Source organism: Hordeum vulgare, chromosome 5H (genome assembly GCF_904849725.1).
Source record: "Hordeum vulgare subsp. vulgare chromosome 5H, MorexV3_pseudomolecules_assembly, whole genome shotgun sequence".
Lineage (NCBI taxonomy): Eukaryota > Viridiplantae > Streptophyta > Magnoliopsida > Poales > Poaceae > Hordeum > Hordeum vulgare.
This window is the reverse complement of record NC_058522.1, coordinates 379,007,217-379,031,188: the sequence shown is the minus strand read 5'-3', so window position 1 is coordinate 379,031,188 and position 23,972 is coordinate 379,007,217.

Sequence of the window (23,972 nt, the reverse complement as noted above, 5' to 3'; positions counted from 1 at the left end):
CTTCCCTCTGCGAAGGGCCTGTCTATTTATTTTCCTATTGAGTCCTCCTCTTCTTATATAAGCACCAATTGGAGAGCACCTGTGTCATTTTTATGCTTTGCTTTTGATTGATATTGAGTATGACTATGACTGGATCTTCGTTGCTATGAATTACAATGTTTAGTCAGCCCTTGATCTTTGAAAGTGCTCTGCATTTATGTTTTGCGGTCTCAGAAAGAGCTAGCGAGATACCACCTATTCATATTGCTTCATGCTTGTTTTGATTGAATTGTTGGTATCTGAAACTCATTATTATTTGCTTGCTAGCTGATTATGCCATTGATATTAGTTTACCGTGAGACCTATGTGTCACTTGCTTATGTGGTTAACTTGTGATCTTGCTGAAATTCTGGTTATGAGTTAGACATCGTTAAAACAACAAGATCAAACAGAGTTTGTCAAAGTTTTTCTTTCTCTTTCAGTTTGTCAACTGACTTGCTTGAGGACAAGCAAGGTTTTAAGCTTGGGGGAGTTGATACGTCTCCATCGTATCTACTTTTCCAAACTCTTTTGCCCTTTTTTTGGACTCTAATTTGCATGATTTGAATGGAACTAACCTGGACTGACGCTGTTTTCAGCAGAATTGCCTTGGTGTTGTTTTTGTGCAGAAATGAAAGTTCTCGGAACGTCCTGAAAATTTACGGAGAATATTTCTGGAAAATATGAAAAATACCTGCGCAAAGATCCACCGGAGGGGACGGGCCAGTGGGCCACAAGCCCTGTCGCCGCGCCCCCTGGCCGCGGAGACCAAGCTTGTGGGGCCCACGTGGCTCTACCGCCCCCAAACTCAGCTCTATTTATTCCCTTTCATCCTGAAAAAAAATCAAGAGAGAAGATTTCATCGCGTTTGCGACATGGAGGCGCCGCGACATCCTGTTCTTCATCTGGAGGGCAGATCTGGAGTCCGTTTTGGGCTCCGGATCAAGGAGATCGTCGCCATCGTCATCATCAACCTTCTTCCCTCTCCAATTCCATGAAGCTCTTCATCGTTCGTGAGTAATCTATTCGTAGGCTCGCTGGGCGGTGATGAGTAGGATGAGATCTATCATGTAATCGAGTTAGTTTTGACGGGGATTGATCCCTAGTATCCACTATGTTCTGAGATTGATGTTGCTACTACTTTGCCATGCTTAATGCTCATCACTTGGGCCCGAGTGCCATGATTTCAGATCTGAAATTATTATGTTGTCACCAATATATGTGTGTTTTAGATCCGATCTTGCAAGTTGTAGTTACCTACTATGTGTTATGATCCGGCAACCCCGGAGTGACAATAACCGGAACCACTCCCGGTGATGACCATAGTTTGAGGAGTTCATGTGTTCACCAAGTGCTAATGCGTTGGTCCGGTTCTTTATTAAAAGGAGAACCTTAATATCCCATAGTATCCATTTGGACCCCGCTGCCACGGGAGGGATGGACAATATATGTTATGCAAGTTCTTTTCCCTAAGCTCGTATGACTACACACAGAATGCATGCATACATTACATTGACGAACGGGAGCTAGCCACATATCTCTCCGTGTTATAACTGTTGCATGATGAATGTCATCCAACGAATCACCGATCCATTGCCTACGAGTTTGTCCCACTGCTGCTGTTACTACTGTTACTGCTACTGTTACTTGCTACTGCTGTTACTTGTTTTGCTGCTGCTATTACTACTGTTGCTACTGTTGTTACTTGCTTTGCTCTGCTACTGTTACTTTCTGCTACTGTTACCTCCTACTGCTGTTACTCGCTACTGTTGCTACTTGCTACTGCTGTTCCTTGCCACTGCCGTTACTCGTTACGCTGCTGCTACCTGCTACAATACTTTTTCTAGCACCGTTGCCGGGAAAGAATATTTCCCGTCCACGGGCAACTTACTGGCGCCATTGATACAACAGTTAGGAATAGTCTGCCGTCAACAGATCGTTTCTGGCACCGTTGCTATCATACTACCTTTGCTGTTGATACCTTGCTTGCAGACACTAATCTTTCAGGTGTGGTTGAATCTGACGCATTCAGCTGCTAATACTTGAGAATATTCTTTCACTTCCCGTCGTGCGAACCAACAAATTTGGGTTGAATACTCTACCCTCGAAAACTGCCGCGATCCCACGCGCTGGTGGGCTATTGCAAGACAATTTCTATTTGTTGAGCAACTGGAAGCAGCTCTTTTCTGGTTCCGTTGCCGTGGAGGCATCAAGTCAGGAATAGTTGCACGTCAACAACCATCGACGACTAGTCTGTCTCACGTGATGATCGGATACGGGTTAGTTGACATGGATCATGTAACACTTAGATGACTAGAGGGATGTCGATTTAAGTGGGAGTTCATACATAATTTGATTAGATGAACTTAATTATCATGAAATTAGTCTAAAAGTTGTCTTTACAAATATTGTAAATCCAATGGCCAACGCACCTGTCAACCTCAATTTCAGCGCGTTCCTAGAGAAAAATAAGCTGAAAGATGATGGTAGCAAGTATGCAGACTAGGTCCATAACTTGGAGCTCATCCTCATTGCATCCAAGAAGGCCTATGTCCTTGATGTGCTGCTAGGTGACGATCCTGTTCCCGCGGCAGCCCAAGACGTTCAGAACGTCTGGCAAACGCGGAGTGATGACTACTCTCTGGTTAGGTGTGGCATGCTATACAGTTTAGAACCGGGGCTCCAAAGGCGTTTTGAGCAACACACAGCATATGAGATGTTCCAGGAGCTGAAACTAGTTTTTCAAGCTCATGCTCGGGTGGAGAGACATGAATTCTCTGACAAGTTCTTTAGCTGTAAGATGGAGGACAACAGTTCTGTTAGTGAGCATATACTCAGAATGTCTGGGTTGCACGATCGTCTGACTCAACTTGGAGTCGAACTTCCGGATGATGCTGTAATTGATAGAATCCTCCAGTCTCTCCCACCAAGCTACAAGGGTTTTGTGCTGAACTACAACATGCAAGGGATGGAGAAGACCATTCCCGAGTTGTACTCGATGCTGAAATCTGCAGAAGTAGAAATCAAGAAAGAGCATCAAGTGTTGATGGTCAATAAGACCACCAGTTTCAAAGAGGGCAAGGGTAAGAAGAACTTCAAGAAAGACGGCAAAGTTGTTGCCGCACCCGGTAAGCCAGTTGCCGGGAAGAAGAAAAAGAATGGACCCAAGCCTGAGACTGAGTGCTACTATTGCAAGGGAACCGGTCACTTGAAGCGGAACTGCCCCAAGTACTTAGCGGATAAGAAGGCCGACAACGTCAAAGGTATATATGATATACATGTTATTGATGTGTACCTTACCAGCGCTCGTAGTAGCTCCTGGGTATTTGATACCGGTGTTGTTGCTCACATTTGCAACTCAAAGCAGGAACTGCGGAATAAACGGAGGCTGGCTAAGGATGAGGTGACGATGTGCGTCGGGAATGGTTCCAAGGTCGATGTGATCGCCGTCGGCATGCTACCTCTACATCTACCTTCGGGATTAGTTTTAAACCTTAATAATTGTTATTTAGTACCAGCTTTGAGCATGAACATTGTATCAGGGTCTTGCTTAATGCAAGACGACTACTCATTTAAGCCAGAGAATAATGGTTGTTCTATTTATATGAGTGATATGTTCTATGGTCATGCTCCGCTGGTGAATGATTTATTCTTGATGAATCTCGATCGTGATGTTACACATATTCATAGTGTGAATACCAAAAGATGCAAGGTTCATAATGATAGTCCCACATTGTGGCACTGTCGCCTTGGTCATATCGGTGTCAAGCGCATGAAGAAACTCCATACTGATGGACTGTTAGAGTCTCTTGATTTTGAATCATTTGACACATGTGAACCATGCCTCATGGGCAAGATGACTAAGACTCCGTTCTCATGAGTAATGGAGTGAGAAACCGACTTATTTGAAATAATACATACTGATGTATGCGGTCCAATGAACGTTGAAGCTTGCGGTGGCTATCGTTATGTTCTCACGCTCACTGATGATTTGAGTAGGTATGGATATATCTACTTGATGAAGCACAAGTCTGAAACATTTGAAAAGTTCAAATAATTTCAGAGTGAGGTTGGGAATCAACATGACAAGAAAATGAAGTGTCTACGATCTGATCATGGAGGAGAATATTTGAGTCACGAGTTTGGCACACACCTAAGAAAATGTGGAATTGTTTCACAACTGACGCCGCCTGGCACACCGCAACGTAACGGAGTGTCCAAACGTCGTAATCGCACTTTATTAGATATGGTGCGATCTATGATGTCTCTTAACGACTTACCGCTATCATTTTGGGGATACACATTGGAAACTGCAGCATTCACTTTAAATAGGGCACCGTCTAAATCCGTTGAGACGACACCGTATGAATTATGGTTTGGCAAGAAACCTAAGCTGTCGTTTCTAAAAGTTTGGGGCTGCGATGCTTATGTGAATAAACTTCAACTAGAAAAGCTCGAACCCAAAGCGGAGAAATGCGTATTCATAGGATACCCTAAGGAACCTATTGGGTATACCTTCTATCTTAGATTTGAAGGTAAAATCTTTGTTGCCAAGAACGGATCCTTTCTATAGAAAGAGTTTCCCTTGAAAGAAGTAAGTGGGAGGAAAGTAGAACTTGATGAGGTAATTGTACCTCCTCTTGAACCGGAGAGTAGCGCAGCGCTGGAAAATGTTCCTGTGGCGCCTACGCCAACTGAAGAGGAAGTTAATGATGATGATCATGAAGCTTCAGATCAAGTTGGTACTGAACCACGAAGGTCCACAAGGGTACGTTCCGCACCAGAGTGGTACGACAACCTTGTGATGAAGATCATGTTGTTAGACAACGGTGAACCTTCGAACTATGAAGAAGCAATGGTGGGCCCGGATTCCAACAAATGGCTTGAGGCCATGAAATCCAAGTTAAGATCCATGTATGAGAACAAAGTATGGACTTTGGTGGACTTGACCGAAGATCGGCGAGCCATAGAAAATAAATGGATCTTCAATAAGAATACTGACGCAAACGGTAATGTGACCGTTTATAAAGCTCGACTTGTCGCAAAGGGTTTTCGACAAATTCAAGGAGTTGACTACAATGAGACTTTCTCTCCCGTAGCGAAGCTGAAGTCAGTACGAATCATGTTAGCAATTTCCGCTTTTAATGGTTATGAAATTTGGCAAATGGACGTCAAAACAGCGTCCCTTAACGAGTATCTTAAGGAAGAGTTGTATATGATGCAACCAGAAGGTTTTGTCGACCCTAAGAGTGCTAACAAGGTATGCAAGCTCCAGCGCTCCATCTATGGGCTGGTGCAAGCATCTCGGAGTTGGAACATTTGCTTTAATGAGGTGATTAAAGCGTTTGGATTGATACAGGTTTATGGAGAAGCCTGTCTGTACAAGAAAGTGAGTGGGAGCTTTGTAGCTTTTCTCATACTATATGTGGATGACATATTATTGATGGGGAATGATATAGAGTTATTGGAGAGCATAAAGGCCTACTTGAATAAGAGTTTTTCAATGAAGGACCTTGGAGAAGCTGCGTACATATTAGGCATCAAGATCTATAGAGATAGATCGAGACGCCTCATAGGTCTTTCACAAAGTACATACCTTGACAAGATATTGAAGAAGTTCAATATGGAAAACTCGAAGAAGGGGTTCTTGCCAGTTTTGCAAGGTATGAGATTGAGTAAGACTCAGTCACCGACCACGACAGCAGATAGAGAGAAGATGAGTATTGTCCCCTACGCTTCAGCCATGGGCTCTCTAATGTATGCCATGCTATGTACCAGACCAGATATAAACCTTGCCATAAGTTTGGTAGGGAGGTACCAAAGTGATCCTGGTATGGAACACTGGAAAGCGGTCAAGAATATCCATAAGTACCTGAAAAGAACTAAGGAGATGTTTCTCATTTATGGAGGTGACGAAGAGCTCGTCATAAAGGGTTACACCAATACTAGCTTCGACACAGATCCGGATGACTCTAAGTCGCAGACCGGATACATATATGTTCTGAATGGTGGGGCAGTTAGCTGGTGCAGCAGCAAGCAAGACGTCGTGGCAGCATCTACATGTGAAGCAGAGTACATAGCTGCTTCGGAAGCAGCTCATGAAGGGATCTGGATGAAGGAGTTCATTACCGACCTTGGAGTGGTTCCAAGCGCGTTAGGTCCGATGACACTCTTCCGTGATAATACTGGAGCCATTGCCATAGCCAAGGAGCCTAGATTTCACAGGAAGACCAAGCACATCCAACGCCGCTACAACTCCATCCAGGACCACGTCCAGAGAGGAGTCATAGATATTTGTAAAGTGCACACGGATCTGAATATTGCAGACCCGTTGACTAAACCTCTTCCACGAGCAAAACATGATCAACACCACAATGCTATGGGTGTTCGATTCATCACAATGTAACTAGATTATTGACTCTAGTGCAAGTGGGATACAGTTGGAAATATGCCCTAGAGGCAATAATAAAATGGTTATTATCATATTCCTTGTTCATGATAATCGTCTATTGTTCATGATATAATTGTATTAACAGGAAACAGTAATACATGTGTGAATAAATAGATCACAATGTGTCCCTAGCAAGCCTCTAGTTGGCTAGCTCGTTGACCAATAGATGATCATGGTTTCTTGATGTAACATCCCAAAATTATAAATTTTGGAATGTTAATATAATTATTAGATTGATTGTTTGTTGTTTGCGTGAGTGATTGAAACTTGTGTGAAATCTGAAACTTTTCAAAAACCTTTGAATGAGAGGGAATAAAATGACTTTCCCCTTCTCCGGTGAATTCAAATTCAAGCTTTTAAAAGCAAAGAGAGAAGATGACATGACTTCTTCAACTATAAATAATTTGAACGGAGATATTTGCATTGAATTCTTTTGCATTTCCAATTATTTTCCCCGCACGAGTAATGCCCGGAGAAAAAAAACTCTCTTGCACGCAAGAGAGAGAGCGGAGGAAAATAACACTCCAAAGTGCGGGCAAATCTCTGAAATATTTGAGCAAAGAAAACCCAAAATTCTTTTGCAAAAATAATTGCAAAAAGAAATAAAGCAAATTGGGAATTTTTGAAAAAATATTTTTTAAAGTTTTTATTTTGGCTTTAAAAAATGTTATTCGGGTAGAGATTCTTTTTCTGATTTTTTTGGTATATAATACCATATATAAATATTTTGATTTACTTTCTTTTTTTTTCGTTTTTAATTTCCGTCTCGGAAAAAATTAGAAAAAGGAAAGTCTCTTTTTTTTTCTTTTGCCGCCACCCCGAGCGCCATTTAGAGGCTGGGCCGAGATCGACTATTTCGTGGGAGCGAATCCCTTTGGAATCGGCCACCGAACCCCTGCCTTGCCTCCCCCCTCTCGCTGGCCAGTGGGCCCCGCGACCGAAGCCTTCTCCCTCCCCGTCACCTTCTCCTACCTCCCTCCTCCTTCCTTGTTTCCTCTGCCCGACAGAAACCGAGCCCGAGCAGGAACCGAGATTTCCTTCCCCACTGCCTCCCTCTCCTTCCTTAAGCTCCCTCCCCATGGCCTATAAGTACCCAGCCCCAGCGCCACCCCGTTCCCACCCTAACCTAGCCGCCGCCGCCCGAAGCCGCCGCAGCACTGCCGCCCGCCGGAGCTACTGCCACCTCCGTCTACCCCTACAGGAGCAGCCCCAACGCCACCCCTTCGCCACCCTTGCACCCCCACCTTCGGCCCCCTCCACCACCGCCCCCGTTCCCACTACGTCGCCGCCTCCCCTTCTACCCTTGCCGCCCGCTCGCTGGAGCAGCAGCAGCAGCTGCTGCCACCCTTCGGCCTCGCCCTGGGAGCGCCCCGAGCCTCTCTCCCCCGAGCGTCTCCCCCCCGAGGAGGAGCACCTCCGCCGCCGCCTCCCCCAAAGTCCACCCCGCCCCGGAGCTCCCCCCCCCTCGCCGGCCAGCCCTTCTCGCCGGAGCAAGCTACTGCCCAGCAAGGTAGCCCCCCTCTGCTCTCTATTATTTCATGTTGTTTCTTTCTAACCCTTAGATCTTGAACTAGTGGCTATAGATTAGATCTTTTGTACCTCTTCGGTTTAACTTAGAAAACCCACGGTTTTTTTATTCCCACTTAAGTTTTAGCCAGTAGTTTTTCCTTAGCTTCGGCCGTTTGCCCGAAGTGTTCAAACAAACACCCCCGCAGCCAATAGCCTCAGGCCACGTGTACCCCTCTTTTTATCACTAGTAGTTTTGTAATTTTCTGTCTGTTTGCAAAAACATAAACTTTCTGTTTTGTTTTGGCCACAACGTTTTATACCTAAGTCCAATGACATTGATTTATTTTCCAGTAGCTCACAAATTTCCTGTAGTTTTTAAAAACATATAATTTGTCTATGTTTGAAATTTTCAAATATAAGTTAGATCAGATTTAGTTTAAACCTTGTTTTGCCTATTCCAGGAGTTTAAAAATAGATTTTAATTTTATTCCTTTTGGTACTGATCACTAGTGATCTTATGTATCAGTGGTAAAAATTTCAGATTTGTTTCAGTATTTTAGCTCACAGTTTCATGTGAAACAATTTCTGTTTCACCGCTTTTAGGATTTCGGCAAATTCCTTTTCTATCTTTGTTTTAAAATATTTTCTTTATTATTTCAGAAACATTATGTTTTGTTTATGTTAGATAAACAGTAGTTTTGCAACAAGCTTTTATTTTATTTTTAATTATTTTCATGAAATCAATTCTAGTTCCTTAGTAACTTGCAATTGTTTTTACCGTAGTTTCAAATCCCGTTTGGGAATACTTTCTAAAGGTTTTGTGAAAAATACTTTATTTTATCTTAGTTAAACTTATATCTTAGTTCCTTGTTATTATTTTCTGTTAGAAAAAAACTTTTTAGTGTTTGACGTAGTAGAAGACTCCCTAGTCTTATTTGAAGTTTCTTTCGGTTTCTTATTCGCTCTCTCTCTCTTTTGTTTTGATTGCTAGAATGATTGCTAGTATGAGTGCTTATGTAAATGATATGTTTGTTATATAGATTTCATCGGAGAGTGACGAGTAGTCTATCAAGTTATTTTCTCGAGAAATTCTTCTGCGCCAACATCACAGGCAAGTCACTTTGATCATACCATCACCTACGTTTTATGCATTGTAGTTCTACCATCCTATGCCCAATTGCATGCTGCTTAGGTACTTGGAAATTTTAGTATAGGTTGTAGTATCATGTGCTAGGCACACAACAACCCCGATACTTGGCCCCGGGACGACAATTTCTTAATGCTATGCTTGAGTAGACGGGTTTTCGGTTGAGTGTATATCACGAGTGATGCGAGGTTGATTAAATAATCAAGACCGGTTAAGACAAGATCTTCAAGACCTCGGACGCAATGCAACACTGGGTGAAGGACGGTTGATCGGCTCCCTGAAAAACCCAGTGGATGCCCGGGATGCTGGAGAGGCTATGTCATCCTGCGGAAAGCTTCACCCAGGCTCAAAGAGACGGACGGATATTTTCAAGACCCAAGGCTTACCTGCACAGCCACAAGTCATTATGGGCTCTGGCTTGGTTGGACAACGCGGCGACTCTGGACAGGCGGTGCTAGCAGATGTAGAAGAACGGTAGGAATGGATGGGCACCGACAGGGATTCAGAGGGACCCGTTGAAAGACCATGTTTTGATCATCCGGTCTTCAAACACCCTGAAGTGCGAGGACATACTCGGAGGCGATCAAATCTTGTGGGGAACTGTGCAAAACTCTGCAGAGTACTCAAACCTAATCGATTAGCCGCGTCCACGGTCATGGACAACTTGAGCCAAAGGAACTGAAGTTATCTGAAATTCTCAACACCATTATAAATACTTGATGAGGGTAATAAATGATAACTTGGGTATGAGAACTGGTTGGCGGAACCATCTCATTAACAACCAACAACGTAGTAACATTTTTCTTTTAGCCCTCTCTTGATGTAGGAGAAAACTTGCTTTTCGCTAAAAACTTATAGCCCCACCTGCCATATATGCATATTGTATAGATGATTACTTTTCACCCCTCTCTTATGTGACTTGCCGGCATATTCAATATGCTGACCTACACGGCTGCAACGTCTTATGTTGCAGATATTTTTCTTCGACGAGTAAGAGTACGATTCAGGGTTACGGTCTACACTCAACTTGCCGTTGGTGTTTATTGGGACTCCACTCCCTTGACTGCTTCCACTGAAATAATTAAGGTATATATTAGTTTTACGCTATTTACATGTGATTGCACTTTGATATATACATTGATGTACTGTGTGTGCCAGCATACTGATCCAGGGATGGCACAGAAACACAGAGGCTTGACTCGTTTTGAGTCGGGTCGCTACAGAGATGGTATCAGAGCACATGTTTACTGTAGGACGTGACCCTAGAAACTGGAAATTTCTTAGGAAAGGATCTCTCAAAAAATTTATTTTCAACAACACCTTTTACTTCTCATCTCTTCTTAGTTCATCGAATGTTCCCTCTCACCTCAAATAGTTAGACAATACCCTTACCCCTTTGACCTCATGAAGAATCAGCGGAGTTCTACTTCAAAGTAAAGAGGATTTCATCATGCATTTGAAGAATTGAAGCTGCGCCAATTGAAGACTCTCAAGACCCGAAGAATTCGAAGACCCTGAAGCCTTCGAATGTTTATATGACCATTAGAAGTCCAAACCCCTGTTATATACCCACGTTAGATACGATGATTTGTGAGCCGTCATTGGTGTGTGTTTTCCGACCGCCACAAATAAAACCTATTCTCAAAAATATTGTTCGTATTGTGTGTATCTCCCTCCCTCTCTTACCCGTCTCATCCCCAAAACCTCAACCCTACCAGATGGAGTATGAAGCTGGACTTGTAGTCTCTGGACCGATGACCCAGCTGGAAGCTGAGATATGGATTCAGAACATGGAGAACCACTTCGGGAGCAACTTGATCCCAATGAAGCATGAAGTGGAACACACTCTTCAGTACTTTACCCAAAGTGCTGCTATCTGGTCAAAAATGCACCATGCCATACAAGGATTTAGTGGAGTAGAAAATTGGGAAGAATTCAAGAAGACTCTGTTAAGATCCCGTCTCATTCATAAGTGCTATGACAATCCGAAGGAGAAGACTTGTGCTTGCAAGGTCTGTGGAGAAATAGGACACACCCAGGAAGAACACACGGATGGATGCACTCATTGTGAAGAAAATCACCCAGCTCAGGAATGCCCAACTAGTCAGGTGACTTGTTTCTTGTGTGAAGGAACCACCCACTACCCAGCCCAGTGTCATATTTACCCCAAGGTGCAACAAGTTGTCAAGCAGCAGAAAGATGCAGTGAAGGAAACCCTCAAGGAGAAGATTCTGGAAGAACCGGTGATGAACGAAAATATTGTAGACCCTGATGGACAAGGTCTGACCAGATTTTTCTCCAATGCATGCTACTCATGTGGAGAAGAAGGACATTATTCACAGGACTGCACGAAGAGAAGCCAAGAGTATCTGGGATACTTCCCGACGGAAGAAGTGGAGTTTGATCCACTTGAAATAGAAGAACTGGCCAAAATAAAGGAGTCCGGAAAGAAGAAAAAGTACCCTCGGAAGAACCAAATCACAGCAGACATAGACCTGAGTCATGTCAGATGTTACAAGTGTATGAAATTTGGCCACCACAAATACATGTGCTCAGGAAGGAAGCCGGGAATCCAAGGAGCAAAAGCAGAAGCTAAGAAGCCTCGAGACTGGTCAGAACTCATTTGCTTTTGTTGCAAGGAAGCAGGACATTTTGCTAGCGATTGTCCACAAAGGAAGAAAGCTAAGAAGGAGTAGTTAAGTTTTGGCCGCGGAATTAGTGTAATATGAAGAACTCTTGTTTTTCATGAGATCATGGAGTGAAATTTTTTGTAACAGAAGTCCCTGAGATTGTAATAACATCATGAATAAATGGAATTTATTTTCTCATGATTGCCTATGTTGAAACTGTATGCGTTGTTTCTCTTCGAACAAAGATCTCTGAACAATTATGAGGATATGAGAAAATATGGTCTATGAGGCATGAGTATAATTCATTTAAGTGTGGTAGTAATCAGTAAACCCACAGGATCCACTGAGTAGGAATGTACCATGATTACCAAGGAGACACATACATTCCTCAGAGTATCTATTTACTGGCACCTGCAGATGACAACTCTCTACGAGTCATTCCTCAAGGGCCCAGAAACGATCATGACCCTGACCAGTGATCATGATTACCCGAAAATCCTGAAGGACATGATGAAGCACATTCACCTTGAAGGAGATGCAGTCTACAAAGGCTACCCATTTGTGGAAAATGGAGTGGAACTTTGGTACGTGGAAGTACAGCTCCACCATGTGAAAGGAGTTTGTCCAAAGACTATGGGGCAATACTTTTTCATCTCACGTGTGCCACGAGCAACCTTCTTTGATGCTGTTCGTGAAGCTGCCATGGAAGCCATCCGTCAGATCGGAGAAATGCTTGAAGCAAGACTCCGTCATACCCAGGAATACCTGAGTGAAGTACGTGCGGAGATGATGGAGATGAAGCTCATGACCACCATGATGAAGCAAAAGATGGATGATTTCAAGGAGCACATTGGAAAGTTCCAGTGGAACTAAGGTACCTCCAAGAGTGGCAGATGAATAAAGTTGGCAGAAATGCTCGACCATACCGAACCATGTGGATGGCAGCATTTGTAATAGAGTGCTTTTGAATTGGAGTTTTTGATAAGAATTCAAGGATGTAATAAAGGATTGATTAGGAAATGCATATGATTTATGGAAGAAGCTATGATGGATCAGCAAACGTTTTCTTAGGAGCATACGAAAACCTCAGAGTTGTGAAGATACGATAGATGTTTCGTTCAGCTTGTAGAACCAATGGATTATCCGAATTTCGTTCGTGGACAAGAGAAATTCTGCAACGCTAGTGAGGATGCCCAAGTGTTAGAATGCGAGATTCGCTAAACCTTATACAGAGAAATGATTTGGGTGCGGAATGGATTGATCACCATGACGACTTACTCTTATCATTTATCTTGCTATTCGGAATGGTAAATCTGAGAGACTTACCCATAGAGAGAGACGACGTTCTTTGAAGCTTTTGTTTAAGCCTTAGAATGGTATGATGAACGCCCCAAGTACATGGCATTTGTTGTCACGCGTAGGAAATTTTACGGTGAGGATGAAACCAAGACCCCTCTCTCTGCAGGATACCCACAAATGGTAGACCACCATGAGAACCATCGATATGTTATTTAGAATTGACCACGAGACTGTCAGTTAAGAAGACCCAGTAACGGAAGAACCCTCGTTTTGATGGAGACGTTATGAATATAACGGAAGATATGAAGACTGTGCGATGTCAGTTGCCAAAACCCCAGAGGATCGTTAAAGCATTTTGAGGGACCAGTATCTCTCATTTTAAGTGTGGTAGCATCCCACTTTGCCGGAGATTGGATTGCTAGAAGACCCCCAAACCCTAACCTTTCTTTCTAGCCCCTTCGAATCTCGAGGACGAGATTCATTTTAAGTGTGGTAGTTTGTGACATCCCAAAATTATAAATTTTGGAATGTTAATATAATTATTAGATTGATTGTTTGTTGTTTGCGTGAGTGATTGAAACTTGTGTGAAATCTGAAACTTTTCAAAAACCTTTGAATGAGAGGGAATAAAATGACTTTCCCCTTATCCGGTGAATTCAAATTCAAGCTTTTAAAAGCAAAGAGAGAAGATGACATGACTTCTTCAACTATAAATAATTTGAACGGAGATATTTGCATTGAATTCTTTTGCATTTCCAATTCTTTTCCTCGCACGAGTAATGCCCGGAGAAAAAAAACTCTCTTGCACGCAAGAGAGAGAGCGGAGGAAAATGACACTCCAAAGTGCGGGCAAATCTCTGAAATATTTGAGCAAAGAAAACCCAAAATTCTTTTGCAAAAATAATTGCAAAAAGAAATAAAGCAAATTCGGAATTTCTGAAAAAACATTTTTTAAAGTTTTTATTTTGGCTTTAAAAAAATGTTATTCGGGTAGAGATTCTTTTTCTGATTTTTTTGGTATATAATACCATATATAAACATTTTGATTTACTTTCTTTTTTTTTCGTTTTTATTTTCTGTCTCGGAAAAAATTAGAAAAAGGAAAGTCTCTTTTTTTTCTTTTGCCGCCGCCCCGAGCGCCATTTAGAGGCTGGGCCGAGATCAACTATTTCCTCGGAGCGAATCCCTTTGGAATCGGCCACCGAGCCCCTGCCTTGCCTCCCCCCTCTCGCTGGCCAGTGGGCCCCGCGACCGAAGCCTTCTCCCTCCCCGTCACCTTCTCCTACCTCCCTCCTCCTTCCTTGTTTCCTCTGCCCGACAGAAACCGAGCCCGAGCAGGAACCGAGATTTCCTTCCCCACTGCCTCCCTCTCCTTCCTTAAGCTCCCTCCCCATGGCCTATAAGTACCCAGCCCCAGCGCCACCCCGTTCCCACCCTAACCTAGCCGCCGCCGCCGCCCGAAGCCGCCGCACCACTGCCGCCCGCCGGAGCTACTGCCACCTCCGTCTACCCCTACAGGAGCAGCCCCAACGCCACCCTTGCACCCCCACCTTCGGCCCCCTCCACCACCGCCCCCGTTCCCACCCCGCCGCCGCCTCCCCATCTACCCTCGCCGCCCGCTCGCTGGAGCAGCAGCAGCAGCTGCTGCCACCCTTCGGCCTCGCCCTGGGAGCGCCCCGAGCCTCTCTCCCCCGAGCGCCTCCCCCCCGAGGAGGAGCACCTCCGCCGCCGCCTCCCGCAAAGTCCACCCCGCCCCGGAGCTCCCCCCCCCCTCGCCGGCCAGCCCTTCTCGCCGGAGCAAGCTACTGCCCAGCAAGGTAGCCCCCCTCTGCTCTCTATTATTTCATGTTGTTTCTTTCTAACCCTTAGATCTTGAACTAGTGGCTATAGATTAGATCTTTTGTACCTCTTCGGTTTAACTTAGAAAACCCACGGTTTTTTTATTCCCACTTAAGTTTTAGCCAGTAGTTTTTCCTTAGCTTCGGTCGTTTGCCCGAAGTGTTCAAACAAACACCCCCGCAGCCAATAGCCTCAGGCCACGTGTACCCCTCTTTTTATCACTAGTAGTTTTGTAATTTTCTGTCTGTTTGCAAAAACAGAAACTTTCTGTTTTGTTTTGGCCACAACGTTTTATCCCTAAGTCCAATGACATTGATTCGTTTTCCAGTAGCTCACAAATTTCCTGTAGTTTTTAAAAACATATAATTTGTCTATGTTTGAAATTTTCAAATATAAGTTAGATCAGATTTAGTTTAAACCTTGTTTTGCCTATACCCGGAGTTTAAAAATAGATTTTAATTTTATTCCTTTTGGTATTGATCACTAGTGATCTTATGTATCAGTGGTAAAAATTTCAGATTTGTTTCAGTATTTTAGCTCACTGTTTCGTGTGAAACAATTTCTGTTTCACCGCTTTTAGGATTTCGGCAAATTCCTTTTCTATCTTTGTTTTAAAATATTTTCTTTATTATTTCAGAAACATTATGCTTTGTTTATGTTAGGTAAACAGTAGTTTTGCAACAAGCTTTTATTTTATTTTTAATTATTTTCATGAAATCAATTCTAGTTCCTTAGTAACTTGCAATTGTTTTCACCGTAGTTTCAAATCCCGTTTGGGAATACTCTCTAAAGGTTTTGTGAAAAATACTTTATTTTATCTTAGTTAAACTTATATCTTAGTTCCTTGTTATTATTTTCTGTTAGACAAAAACTTTTTAGTGTTTGACGTAGTAGAAGACTGCCTGGTCTTATTTGAAGTTTCTTTCGGTTTCTTATTCGCTCTCTCTCTTTTGTTTTGATTGCTAGAATGATTGCTAGTATGAGTGCTTATGTAAATGATATGTTTGTTATATAGATTTCATCGGAGAGTGACGAGTAGTCTATCAAGTTATTTTCTCGAGAAATCCTTCTTCGCCAACATCACAGGCAAGTCACTTTGATCATACTATCACCTACGTTTTATGCATTGAAATTCTACCATCCTATGCCCAATTGCATGCTGCTTAGGTACTTGGAAAATTTAGTATAGGTTGTAGTATCATGTGGTAGGCACACAACAACCCCGATACTTGGGCCCGGGACGACAATTTCTTAATGCTATGCTTGAGTAGACGGGTTTTCGGTTGAGTGTATATCACGAGTGATGCGAGGTTGATTAAATAATCAAGACCGGTTAAGACAAGATCTTCAAGACCTCGGACGCAATGCAACACTGGGTGAAGGACGGTTGATCGGCTCCCTGGAAAACCCAGTGGATTCCCGGGATGCTGGAGAGGCCATGTCATCCTGCGGAAAGCTTCACCCAGGCTCAAAGAGACGGACGGATATTTTCAAGACCCAAGGCTTACCTGCACAGCCACAAGTCATTATGGGCTCTGGCTTGGTCGGACAACGCGGCGACTCTGGACAGGCGGTGCTAGCAGATGTAGAAGAACGGTAGGAATGGATGGGCACCGACAGGGATTCAGAGGGACCCGTTGAAAGACCATGTTTTGATCATCCGGTCTTCAAACACCCTGAAGTGCGAGGACATACTCGGAGGCGATCAAATCTTGTGGGGAACGTGTGCAAAACTCTGCAGAGTACTCAAACCTAATCGATTAGCCGTGTCCACGGTCATGGACAACTTGAGCCAAAGGAACTGAAGTTATCTGAAATTCTCAACACCATTATAAATACTTGATGAGGGTAATATTGATAACTTGGGTATGAGAACTGGTTGGCGGAACCATCTCATTAACAACCAACAGCGTAGTAACATTTTGCTTTTAGCCCTCTCTTGATGTAGGAGAAAACTTGCTTTTCGCTAAAAACTTATAGCCCCACCTGCCATATATGCATATAGTATAGATGATTACTTTTCACCCCTCTCTTATGTGACTTGCCGGCATATTCAATATGCTGACCTACACGGCTGCAACGTCTTATGTTGCAGATATTTTTCTTCGACGAGTAAGAGTACGATTCAGGGTTACAGTCTACACTCAACTTGCCTTTGGTGTTTATTGGGACTCCACTCCCTTGACTGCTTCCGCTGAAATAATTAAGGTATATATCAGTTTTACGCTATTTACATGTGATTGCACTTTGATATATACATTGATGTACTGTGTGTGCCAGCATACTGATCCAGGGATGGCACAGAAACACAGAGGCTTGACTCGTTTTGAGTCGGGTCGCTACAGAGATGGTATCAGAGCACATGTTTACTGTAGGACGTGACCCTAGAAACTGGAAATTTCTTAGGAAAGGATCTCTCAAAAAATTTAATTTCAACAACACCTTTTACTTCTCATCTCTTCTTAGTTCATCGAATGTTCCCTCTCACCTCAAATAGTTAGACAATACCCTTACCCCTTTGACCTCATGAAGAATCAACGGAGTTCTACTTCAAAGTAAAGAGGATTTCATCATGCATTTGAAGAATTGAAGCTGCGCCAATTGAAGACTCTCAAGACCCGAAGAATTCGAAGACCCTGAAGCCTTCTAATGTTTGTATGACCATTAGAAGTCCAAACCCCTGTTATATACCCACGTTAGATACGATGATTTGTGAGCCGTCATTGGTGTGTGTTTTCCGACCGCCACAAATAAAACCTATTCTCAAAAATATTGTTCGTATTGTGTGTATCTCCCTCCCTCTCTTACCCGTCTCATCCCCAAAACCTCAACCCTACCAGATGGAGTATGAAGCTGGACTTGTAGTCTCTGGACCGATGACCCAGCTGGAAGCTGAGATATGGATTCAGAACATGGAGAACCACTTCGGGAGCAACTTGATCCCACGGAAGCATGAAGTGGAACACGCTCTTCAGTACGTTACACAAAGTGCTGCTATCTGGTGGAAAATGCACCATGCCATACAAGGATTTAGTGGAGCAGAAAATTGGGAAGAATTCAAGAAGACTCTGTTAAGATCCCGTCTCATTCATAAGTGCTATGACAATCCGAAGGAGAAGACTTGTGCTTGCAAGGTCTGTGGAGAAATAGGACACACCCAGGAAGAACACACGGATGGATGCACTCATTGTGAAGAAAATCACCCAGCTGAGGAATGCCCAACTAGTCAGGTGACTTGTTTCTTGTGTGAAGGAACCACCCACTACCCAGCCCAGTGTCATATTTACCCCAAGGTGCAACAAGTTGTCAAGCATCAGAAAGATGCAGTGAAGGAAACCCTCAAGGAGAAGATTCTGGAAGAACCGGTGATGAACAAAAATATTGTAGACCCTGATGGACAAGGTCTGACCAGATTTTTCTCCAATGCATGCTACTCATGTGGAGAAGAAGGACATTATTCACAGGACTGCACGAAGAGAAGCCAAGAGTATCTGGGATACTTCCCGACGGAAGAAGTGGAGTTTGATCCACTTGAAATAGAAGAACTGGCCAAAATAAAGGAGTCCGAAAAGAAGAAAAAGTACCCTCGGAAGAACCAAATCCCTGCAGACATAGACCTGAGTCATGTCAGATGTTACAAGTGTATGAAATTTGGCCACCACAAATACATGTGCTCAGGAAGGAAGCCGGGAATCCAAGGAGGAAAAGCAGAAGCTAAGAAGCCTCGAGACTGGTCAGAACTCATTTGCTTTTGTTGCAAGGAAGCAGGACATTTTGCTCGCGATTGTCCACAAAGGAAGAAAGCTAAGAAGGAGTAGTTAAGTTTTGGCCGCGGAATTAGTGTAATATGAAGAACTCTTGTTTTTCATGAGATCATGGAGTGAAATTTTTTGTAACAGAAGTCCCGAAGATTGTAATAACATCATGAATAAATGGAATTTATTGTCTCATGATTGCCTATGTTGAAACTGTATGCGTTGTTTCTCTTCGAACAAAGATCTCTGAACAATTATGAGGATATGAGAAAATATGGTCTATGCAGGCATGAGTATAATTCATTTAAGTGTGGTAGTAATCAGTAAACCCACAGGATCCACTGAGTAGGAATGTACCATGATTACCAAGGAGACACATACATTCCTCAGAGTATCTATTTACTGGCACCTGCAGATGACAACTCTCTACGAGTCATTCCTCAAGGGCCCAGAAACGATCATGACCCTGACCAGTGATCATGATTACCCGAAAATCCTGAAGGACATGATGAAGCACATTCACCTTGAAGGAGATGCAGTCTACAAAGGCTACCCATTTGTGGAAAATGGAGTGGAACTTTGGTACGTGGAAGTACAGCTCCACCATGTGAAAGGAGTTTGTCCAAAGACTATGGGGCAATACTTTTTCATCTCACGTGTGCCACGAGCAACCTTCTTTGATGCTGTTCGTGAAGCTGCCATGGAAGCCATCCGTCAGATCGGAGAAATGCTTGAAGCAAGACTCCGTCATACCCAGGAATACCTGAGTGAAGTACGTGCGGAGATGATGGAGATGAAGCTCATGACCACCATGATGAAGCAAAAGATGGATGATTTCAAGGAGCACATTGGAAAGTTCCAGTGGAACTAAGGTACCTCCAAGAGTGGCAGATGAATAAAGTTGGCAGAAATGCTCGACCATACCGAACCATGTGGATGGCAGCATTTGTAATAGAGTGCTTTTGAATTGGAGTTTTTGATAAGAATTCAAGGATGTAATAAAGGATTGATTAGGAAATGCATATGATTTATGGAAGAAGCTATGATGGATCAGCAAACGTTTTCTTAGGAGCATACGAAAACCTGAGAGTTGTGAAGATACGATAGATGTTTCGTTCAGCTTGTAGAACCAATGGATTATCCGAATTTCGTTCGTGGACAAGAGAAATTCTGCAACGCTAGTGAGGATGCCCAAGTGTTAGAATGCGAGATTCGCTAAACCTTATACAGAGAAATGATTTGGGTGCGGAATGGATTGATCACCATGACGACTTACTCTTATCATTTATCTTGCTATTCGGAATGGTAAATCTGAGAGACTTACCCATAGAGAGAGACGACGTTCTTTGAAGCTTTTGTTTAAGCCTTAGAATGGTATGATGAACGCCCCAAGTACATGGCATTTGTTGTCACGCGTAGGAAATTTTACGGTGAGGATGAAACCAAGACCCCTCTCTCTGCAGGATACCCACAAATGGTAGACCACCATGAGAACCATCGATATGTTATTTAGAATTGACCACGAGACTGTCAGTTAAGAAGACCCAGTAACGGAAGAACCCTCGTTTTGATGGAGACGTTATGAATATAACGGAAGATATGAAGACTGTGCGATGTCAGTTGCCAAAACCCCAGAGGATCGTTAAAGCATTTTGAGGGACCAGTATCTCTCATTTTAGTGTGGTAGCATCCCACTTTGCCGGAGATTGGATTGCTAGAAGACCCCCAAACCCTAACCTTTCTTTCTAGCCCCTTCGAATCTCGAGGACGAGATTCATTTTAAGTGTGGTAGTTTGTGACATCCCAAAATTATAAATTTTGGAACGTTAATATAATTATTAGATTGATTGTTTGTTGTTTGCGTGAGTGATTGAAACTTGTGTGAAATCTGAAACTTTTCAAAAACCTTTGAATGAGAGGGAATAAAATGACTTTCCCCTTCTCCGGTGAATTAAAATTCAAGCTTTTAAAAGCAAAGAGAGAAGATGACATGACTTCTTCAACTATAAATAATTTGAACGGAGATATTTGCATTGAATTCTTTTGCATTTCCAATTCTTTTCCTCGCACGAGTAATGCCCGGAGAAAAAAAAACTCTCTTGCACGCAAGAGAGAGAGCGGAGGAAAATGATACGCCAAAGTGCGGGCAAATCTCTGAAATATTTGAGCAAAGAAAACCCAAAATTCTTTTGCAAAAATAATTGCAAAAAGAAATAAAGCAAACTGGGAATTTCTGGAAAAAAAAATTTAAAGTTTTTATTTTGGCTTTAAAAAAATGTTATTCGGGTAGAGATTCTTTTTCTGATTTTTTTGGTATATAATACCATATATAAATATTTTGATTTACTTTCTTTTTTTTCGTTTTTATTTTCTGTCTCGGAAAAAAATTAGAAAAAGGAAAGTCTCTTTTTTTTCTTTTGCCGCCGCCCCGAGCGCCATTTAGAGGCTGGGCCGAGATCCACTATTTCCTCGGAGCGAATCCCTTTGGAATCGGCCACCGAGCCCCTGCCTTGCCTCCCCCCTCTCGCTGGCCAGTGGGCCCCGCGACCGAAGCCTTCTCCCTCCCCGTCACCTTCTCCTACCTCCCTCCTCCTTCCTTGTTTCCTCTGCCCGATAGAAACCGAGCCCGAGCAGGAACCGAGATTTCCTTCCTCACTGCCTCCCTCTCCTTCCTTAAGCTCCCTCCCCATGGCCTATAAGTATCCAGCCCCAGCGCCACCCCATTCCCACCCTAACCTAGCCGCCGCCGCCGCCCGAAGCCGCCGCACCACTGCCGTCCGCCGGAGCTACTACCACCTCCGTCTACCCCTACAGGAGCAGCCCCAGCGCCACCCCTTCGCCACCCTTGCACCCCCACCTTCGGCCCCCTCCACCGCCGCCCCCGTTCCCACCCCGCCGCCGCCTCCCCATCTCCCCTCGCCGCCCGCTCGCCGGAGCAGCAGCAGCAGCAGCTGCCACCCTTCGGCCTCGCCCTGGGAGCGCCCCGAGCCTCTCTCCCCCGAGAGCCTCACCCCCCCCGAGGAGGAGCACCTCCGCCGCCGCCTCCCCCGAAGTCCTCCCCGCCTCGGAGCTCCCCCCCTCGCCGGCCAGCCCTTCTCGCCGGAGCAAGCTACTGCCCAGCAAGGTAGCCCCCCTCTGCTCTCTATTATTTCATGTTGTTTCTTTCTAACCCTTAGATCTTGAACTAGTGGCTATAGATTAGATCTTTTGTACCTCTTCGGTTTAACTTAGAAAACCCACGGTTTTTTTATTCCCACTTAAGTTTTAGCGAGTAGTTTTTCCTTAGCTTCGGCCGTTTGCCCGAAGTGTTCAAACAAACACCCCCGCAGCCAATAGCCTCAGGCCACGTGTACCCCTCTTTTTATCACTAGTAGTTTTGTAATTTTCTGTCTGTTTGCAAAAATAGAAACTTTCTGTTTTGTTTTGGCCACAACTTTTTATCCCTAAGTCCAATGACATCGATTCTTTTTCCAGTAGCTCTAAAATTTCCTGTTGCTTTTAAAAACATATAATTTGTCTATTCCAGGAGTTTAAAAATAGATTTTAATTTGATTCCTTTTGGTACTGATCACTAGTGATCTTATGTATCAGTGGTAAAAATTTCAGATTTGTTTGAGTACTTGAGCTCACTTTTCATGTGAAACAATTTCTGTTTCACCGCTTTTAGGATTTCGGCAAATTCCTTTTCTATCTTTGTTTTAAAATATTTTCTTTATTATTTCAGAAACATTATGTTTTGTTTCTGTTAGATAAACAGTAGTTTTGCAACAAGCTTTTATTTTATTTTTAATTATTTTCATGAAATCAATTCTAGTTCCTTAGTAACTTGCAATTGTTTTCACCGTAGTTTCAAATCCCGTTTGGGAATACTTTCAAAAGGTTTTGTGAAAAATACTTTATTTTATCTTAGTTAAACTTATATCTTAGTTCCTTGTTATTATTTTCTGTTAGACAAAAACTTTTTAGTGTTTGACGTAGTAGAAGACTCCCTAGTCTTATTTGAAGTTTCTTTCGGTTTCTTATCCGCTCTCTCTCTTTTGTTTTGATTGCTAGAATGATTGCTAGTATGAGTGCTTATGTAAATGATATGTTTGTTATATAGATTTCATCGGAGAGTGACGAGTAGTCTATCAAGTTATTTTCTCGAGAAATCCTTCTTCGCCAACATCACAGGCAAGTCACTTTGATCATACTATCACCTACGTTTTATGCATTGAAATTCTACCATCCTATGCCCAATTGCATGCTGCTTAGGTACTTGGAAATTTTAGTATAGGTTGTAGTATCATGTGGTAGGCACACAACAACCCCGATACTTGGGCCCGGGACGACAATTTCTTAATGCTATGCTTGAGTAGACGGGTTTTCGGTTGAGTGTATATCACGAGTGATGCGAGGTTGATTAAATAATAAAGACCGGTTAAGACAAGATCTTCAAGACCTCGGACGCAATGCAACACTGGGTGAAGGACGGTTGATCGGCTCCCTGGAAAACCCAGTGGATTCCCGGGATGCTGGAGAGGCCATGTCATCCTGCGGAAAGCTTCACCCAGGCTCAAAGAGACGGACGGATATTTTCAAGACCCAAGGCTTACCTGCACAGCCACAAGTCATTATGGGCTCTGGCTTGGTCGGACAACGCGGCGACTCTGGACAGGCGGTGCTAGCAGATGTAGAAGAACGGTAGGAATGGATGGGCACCGACAGGGATTCAGAGGGACCCGTTGAAAGACCATGTTTTGATCATCCGGTCTTCAAACACCCTGAAGTGCGAGGACATACTCGGAGGCGATCAAATCTTGTGGGGAACGTGTGCAAAACTCTACAGAGTACTCAAACCTAATCGATTAGGAGTGTCCACGGTCATGGACAACTTGAGCCAAAGGAACTGAAGTTATCTGAAATTCTCAACACCATTATAAATACTTGATGAGGGTAATATTGATAACTTGGGTATGAGAACTGGTTGGCGGAACCATCTCATTAACAACCAACAGCGTAGTAACATTTTGCTTTTAGCCCTCTCTTGATGTAGGAGAAAACTTGCTTTTCGCTAAAAACTTATAGCCCCACCTGCTATATATGCATATAGTATAGATGATTATTTTTCACCCCTCTCTTATGTGACTTGCCGGCATATTCAATATGCTGACCTACACGACTGCAGATATTTTTCTTCGACGAGTAAGAGTACGATTCAGGGTTACAGTCTACACTCAACTTGCCTTTGGTGTTTATTGGGACTCCACTCCCTTGACTGCTTCCGCTGAAATAATTAAGGTATATATCAGTTTTACGCTATTTACATGTGATTGCACTTTGAT